This window comes from Arachis ipaensis, chromosome B10 (genome assembly GCF_059453495.1).
Source record: "Arachis ipaensis isolate K30076 ecotype BB chromosome B10, ASM5945349v1, whole genome shotgun sequence".
In the NCBI taxonomy this organism is placed as follows: domain Eukaryota; kingdom Viridiplantae; phylum Streptophyta; class Magnoliopsida; order Fabales; family Fabaceae; genus Arachis; species Arachis ipaensis.
The window spans coordinates 44,916,004-44,923,693 of NC_142435.1; positions in this window are offsets into that span (position 1 = coordinate 44,916,004).

A 7,690-nucleotide genomic window follows, 5' to 3' on the forward strand; every position below is an offset into this window, starting at 1 on the left:
GTGTTTTTTTTAAAGGCATTAAGCACATCAAATTCATTACTAAATAATCACTACACTTATGTTAAAGAACCCAACAGCCTGGCCACAATATTCGTATTTGGATTATATTACCTTGCATCTAAAAGTGTATCAGTTTAGTTTAAAACAGGTTACTCACCCAAATTTAAATTTTTTTGTTATTCGTTATAGATATAATTATTTACATATTTTTTTATTAGTTTATTAAATTTTAAGATAAATAATTTTATAATATGATATCAAGACCTATCAAATTTAGTATTGTTGAATTACCTACTCTGTAAATATTTATATTCTAGATGGATCATTTTACAATGCTAAAATTCATTTTCTTCCTCACTTGCTGAACTAAGGTGGATCACCTTCAATTATAATAAATGTCCATAGAAATCACTAAATTTTACAAATTACAACAGGATGAGTATATGTTGCTCAATACATCAACTATAAATATAATTATAGTATTTAAGAGGTAAATTATATTATTTTTATCCTTAACTAATAACACCAATAAAATTCTTATTAAAATTCTACAATTTTTTTTTTAATAAAAGCAGCTCAACACACTAAATGGAGCATAAAAAAACAACAAGAGGACCAACATAAGCGATAAAGAAAAGAAAAAAGAATATAGCCAGCACCACGAACGCTAAACTTTATCCCTTGTCATCTCCGACATTGCCATCAACAACAAAAGGGATCCACACCTAGCCACTCCTTATAGCTTGTAAAGGACATATGGATAATCTCGTCAATCCCTTTTCTTTTATGCTGAAAAATTCTTCTATTCCTTTCTATCCATGTGTTTCAAATAATCGCACAGAAACACACCATCCATCTTTTACACATCTCCTTGCTAGATATCTCCGTCCAACTTAAGAAATGTTCCTTTAACATCCCTGAGGACGCCCATTGCCTTCCAACAAATGATAGCCAAGCACACCAAACCTGCCAAGAAAAATCACAGCCAAGAAACAAACGGTGATCATATTCAACACCTTTGTTACATAGCACGCAAACAACATCTTCCTGGTTAATAACCCTAAACCTACTCAATCTCTCCTTTGTATTGATCTTCCCAGTCAAAACAAACCAAACAAACAGTTCGACTCTTGGCGGAACTAGCCCTTTTCAAATTGTCCTAGTAAAGCTGTAGCTTGTTATATCCCCCGAAATTATTTCCGCCTACAATACCTGCACAAAAGAGTTAGTAGAAAAGACTCATTGTTTATCAAATTTCCTTACAACTCTATCCTCTCTGCCATAAGCAAGTTTGACCAGTCTTAGTGCAACATTCAACTGGTTAACTAGATCAATTCCCCTTGGAATAGCTCTCGTCTCCATTGGAAGTTCCATATCCATTCAATCCCATCCTAAAACTCACAATCCCCTATAACGGATCCTCTTTGGTTTGAAACTGAGAAGAGTCTTAGAAACTGATCTTTTAGAGAACCTCCATACAACCAGACATCCTCCCAAAAACGCGTTCCTCTCCCATCACCAACCTCCATAGACAACCTAGTAACCATCTTCTATCTTACTTGATGATCTTTGAACTGTATCTGGCATATATCCTTCCAGAGTCCCCCCCGGACAAGTGAAACCTGGGAAGACAGCAACACATTTGGGTTCAGGTTATTACAAGAGCAAACCACCTTCTTCCACAGTGGACACTCCTCCTTTGAAAAGCGCCACCACCACTTAAATAAAAGGGTTGTGTTGCGCACCATTGCATCCTCGACACCCAAACCACCAAATTTTTTAGGTGACTGCACCACCTCCCACCTGACCAAGGCCATGCCTTTCTTACCACCCTCCTTGCTCTATAGAAATGTTCTCTACAAAGAAATTAGTTTCTCTGTAACAGCCTTTGGCATTTTATATAGACTCAAATAATATATAGGGAGGCTTCTTAGGACATATTTAATGAGCACCAACTTATCGGCTCTATTGAGAACCTTGGCTTTCCATATGCTAAGTTTCTCCTCCACTTTGTCAATAATTGGCTTCCAAGTCTTCACCAATCTTAGGTTAGCTCCTAGCGAAATTCCCAAGTATTTAACTGGGAGAGAGGCTTCCTTACAGCCCAGCACACTGCACATACGCTGTACCTACTGATCATCACAGTAAATAAGAATCAAGCTAGATTTGTCAAAGTTAATACTTAACCCCGACATTAATTCAAAGCAGCGAAGGATCCTCTTGTAATTTTTAACAGTCTCTTCCTCTGGAGGGCAGAACAGAATAGTGTCATCCGCAAACTAAAAATGCGACAACTCAATGTGATATCTACCAACCAGCAACGGAGATTTGTGCTCGTTCCTAACCACCTCCCCAAACATCCTATGCAGGACATCCACGACAAGTACAAACAGAAAAGGAGATAGTGGATCACCTTGTTGTAGGCCCCTTTCCATCTTAAATGGCTTAGATGGAAAACCGTTTATCAATACTGACATGGAGCATGTACTGACACACTCCATGACACCCAACCCCTTCATCTTCGTCCAAACCCCATCTTCTGTAACACAAGATCCACCAAACTCCACTTGACTCTATCATATGCTTTCTGGAAGTCTAACTTTATTATCACCGCTTCCTTTTTCCTCAGTTTTATCCATTGAACTATTTCGCAAGCAATAAGATCCCCGTCATGAATCTTTCGCCCCTTGACAAAAGCACTCTGTGTCTCACCTACTAGCACTGGCATTATTGCTCGTATTCTTCTAACCATCATCCTCGAGATGACTTTATACACATAGAACCATGCTAATCGGCCTGAGATCTTTGATTTCCTTTGCTCGAGTGAATTTGGGTGCCAGCGCCACCTATGTCAGATTGGCATTCGCCGATAGCCTAGAAGACTGGAAAAAGCCCAACACCGCTGCTGTGAACTGATAAACCACTATTTTATGGTTTATCTTGTGCTCAATTGAGTGTTTTTTATCAAGTTTTTGCACACTTATTCATACTAACTGCATGGTTTTACATTTTCCTTCCTAATTTTGTTCTATAATTGAAAACTTGCTTCCCAAACCTTTAAATTACCAAAAATTAATTTCCCTTTATACCATTCGATGTCTTGATATGTGTGTTAAGTGATTTCAGGATTTATAGGGTAGGAATGGCTTAGAGGATGGAAAGGAAGCATGCAAAACTGGAAGGAATACAAGAAATTGAAGGAATTGCTAAGCTGTCCAGCCTGACCTCTTCGTACATAACTGACCATAACTTGAGCTACAGAGGTTCAAATGAGGCGGTTTCAGTTGTGTTGGAAAGCAAACATCCGGGGCTTCAAAATGATATATAATTTGCTATAGTTACCACGCTGTTAGGCAACGCGCATGCATGGATTATGCGTACGCGTGACTTTGCCGCGTGCTAGACGTATCAGAAATCGCTGGGGGCAATTTCTGGGCTGTTTTTGACCAAGTTTTCGGGCCAGAAAACACATATTAGAGGCTACAAAGTGGGGAAGTCAATCAATTCATCATCATTCATTCATAATTCACAATTTTAGATTTTAGATGTAGTTTCTAGAGAGAGAGGCTCTCTCCTCTCTTTTAGGTTTTAGGATTAGGATTTCTTCTTCTTCTCAATTCCAGGTTCAATGTTCCTTTAATTTAGTTTCTCTTATACTTTTATTTATTCTATTACTTTAGTTTGTTTATTTTCCCAATTTGGTTTATGAACTCCATGTTAGATTTGATTTCTTTATTTAATGCAATTTGAGGTATTTCAGATTTATGGTTGCTTTCTTCAATTTATGTGATTAATGCTTTCAATATTTATATTTCTCTCCTTTTGGCTTTGGTTGAGTAATTGGTAACACTTGGGTTATCAAACTCCCTTGTTGATTGATAATTAGAATTTACTGGTTGATTTGGATCCCTCTAAAGCTAGTCTTTCCTTAGAAGTTGACTAGGACTTGAGGAATCAAATTGATTAGTCCACTTGACTTTCCTTTATTTAGTAAGGGTTAACTAAGTGGGAGTAATGAACAATTCTCATCACAATTGATAAGGATAACTAGGATAGGATTTTCAGTTCTCATACCTTGCTAAGAGCTTTATTAGTTATTACTTTAATTCTATTTACTTTTCCTGTTCATTATTCAAAAACCCCAAAAAGATAATCTTCCATAACCAATAATAAATACACCTCCCTGCAATTCCTTGAGAGACTACCCGAGGTTTAAATACTTCGGTTATCAATTTTACTAGGGGTTTGTTATTTGTGACAACCAAACTTTTGTACGAAAGGATTCCTTGTTGGTTTAGAAGCTATACTTTCAAAGAGAATTTATTTGTGAAATTCTTTATTGACAGAAAATCCGGTTCGTCAAAATGGCGTCGTTGCCAGGGAATTGCAAACATGTGCCTTATTATTGGTTATTGTAAATATTTGATTTTTCGTTTCTTTGTTAGTGTTTCTAGTTTTAGGAGTTTATTTTCATTAATTTCTATTAGTTTTTATTTCTTTTGCTACTATGAATTCTCACCCCTCTGGCTTTAAGTTTGGTTCCATTGTTGTTGTAAGGAATGAAAGCTATAATGAGAACATGCATCAAAGTTGGAAGAATCAAAGATGGGAGGAGCTACAAGGATTTGATCAACCCTCTTGGCAACAACCCCCTCCAATGTGCTATCACCAACAACCATTCTACGATGCATACCAAGACAATAGTTATGGTGGATCTTTTCGTGACAACCAACCCCCACCAAATTACTATGGTCAAGAGCCATTCCGAGGTGCGTACCAAGATGATAGATATGGTGGACCCCCTTGTAGTTACCAACAAGCCCCATCATATGCCTATGAACCACCTCCTCAACATAGCTTTGAACCACCATACTCACAAGCCACCCACAACCATTCACCTCCATATGACCCTAACCCATATCCACCCCAATTCCAACTCAACTACTCCCAAGAACTACCACTTCCATATACACCATGCCCATATCCAACGGAACAAGAATCAAAGGATTGTCTCAAGAAAACAGTGGATCAATTTCATGCAACTCTTCACCAATTGGAGCAACCGATAAATCGATTAGCCTCCCAACGTTCGGACATTCAAGGAAACCCCATGGTTTTATGTAGAGAATCTAATAAAGAACATAGTACGAAGGAGACACTAGAAGCTTCGGTGGACAGTAAAGAGCATGACTTTGTATTGGAACAAGTGGAGGAAGCCGGAATTATCGAAGAAGAAGAATCAGTTGAAGACTTAGGAGACACTGAACCTCCATGGGAATCAAGAGTTGTAGAGAATTCCACCAAGAAATCTGCAATTGATGTTGAGGAGGGTGTACAACCTCCAAGGCATATTATGGTTGAAGACTTTTTTAAGGGAATGATCAAGAAATGGATTCAATCATTGATGAATTCTTATCTACATTTGAATCCTCTCCCGTTGAACTTGACATGGAGATTAAAGAATAAAAAGTACAACCTCCCATGCCCTTGGTGAACAATGAAGAAAAGATCGAATTGGAAGAAAGCTACCAAGAGGAAGATGTTGATATTGAAGAAGCTTGCAAAGAGGTGGAAGTTGTCAAAGAAGAGCCCAAGGGAATGGAGCTGGAGATCACCTTGCCAAGGTTATTGGAGACCTCTTCCCCAAAGCCATCACCATCCATCCCTTCATTCAAGTGGGTAAATCTCTCATCTCTAAGCTTAATTAGCCCACTTGAATATGCTTTGCTTGAGACGGATGGGCAACTTAGAGCTCTTTGTGGCTATAAGAGTAAGAGGGAGATGGTTACTGGTTGGCAATACAATCCTAGGTTCATTGTGGTAGGAAGCTCACGGCTGAATGATCATGGTTGGAAGAATACTAAATTGTATGGGTCTAGGAAGCTGTTTGGATGCCTCAGTGAGAATTCGGATTGCTTACCACCCGGTTGGAACAAAGATGGTCAACAAGAAGACGGGTGCAAAAGCAAAGTTTGGGACCCCGGAATTCATTCTAGCAATCAACACTCTTGGGGCCTTGTCACTTGCTTTAACTTGCTTGAAGGCTTTATGCAACTAGTGTGGGATCCCGGAGGCTATTGGAATTACAAACACTGGTGGAGATTCCTGGATGAGTTCAAGCACAAGCCACCATGATAAGGAGCTCACCAAATGTCTAACTTAAGGACTTTAACTAAAAGTGCTAGGTGGGAGACAACCCACCATGGTATGATCGTTCTTTTTCAGTCTTAATTTTATTTTATTTTGCGTTCTTCTTAGTTTTATTTTATTCTATTTTTATTGATGTTCATTCATAATGTCTGTATCAACATTTTGCATTCTGCATACTGCATAAAAAAAGGGGGGGTCGACGCGCAAGCATCTACGACGCGCACGCGTCGTGTGTGACTGCGCAACTAAACAGAGAGTTACGCGAGAGACGTGTGGGAAGGGTGTGTGGTGCACAAGCCACCCCACGCGTACGCGTGGGCATGAAAATCGGCGTAAAAGCATGTTGAACAGAAAGTTGTGATGGCCTGGGGCTGGTACTGTGCTAGAGGCACAACATCACCCATGCGTACGCGTCCCTGATGCGTGCGCGTCCTTTTGCTTCCAAACCACCCACGCGTACGCGTGGGTGACGCTTACGCGTCATACGGCCAACTCAGTTTTCACACGTACGCGTGATGCCCGCGCACGCGTCACGCTCCATTTTTCAATTCTCACCTCCTTCTCCTCTCTTACTCCCTCTTCTTCTTTTCTCACTCCCTTCTCATCCTTATTCTCTTTCATTCTCTTTTACATGCTGCATCTGCATACTTTCTTTCATTGCATTTTAATTTTATTCATATTTTTATCTCCTTTTCTAACTTCTTATTTTACCATTGGTGTTAAATGTTCTTATTCAACTGTTGCATCTTTTCTTGGATTATTTTGGTGCTTCGTGACTTGTTTTAAACTGTTGGGTGTTATCTATTATAAGTCAATGTTAATTTTTTATAATACTGGTATTCTTTTTGCATTGCCATGAACTTATACTACCTTGCATTACCCACACTCTCCCCCATTGTTGTAATTTTTTCACTATTGATATGCCATTTGCTTCCACTATTTTCTCACTTGCATGTTGTAGCTACCATGTAATTGAGACCCTCATTATTTGGCATTAACCCAACCATATTTTACTTGTTTTCTATCTTTATTTTTGGGTTACCTTTCTTCTTTTTTTTCCCTCTTCTTTCAGGATGGCCACCGAGAAGGGAAAGGAAAAGCTTCTCAATGGGACGACAGACAAGTCTATCTACACATTCTTTGGAGAAAAGTATCAGTTGTAGCAGCCCGTCCACTTGCACATCTTAGCATGCACCGAGGACGATGCAATCTTTAAGTGTGGGGAGGTCGATACCGACTTTCGTGGGTTAGTTAATTTCTTCTCAACACCAATGTTTTATTTTTCCTTGTTAATTGTTGCATTTGCATGTTTGGTTGCATATTTGTTTGATTTTGTGCATGTTCTTCTACCACTACTTGGTTAAAGTGATTAGTTTCTTTTCAAGATTCTTTTTATAATATTTCACTAATTTAAATTAAAAAATTTGTGTTAAACTTGTTTGAAGATTGTAAATTGGAACATGGTTTTTAAGTTAAGAACACACAACCTGTGAGATTTGAGCTTAATTACATGGTTACACTATTTAACCATAATATTTTA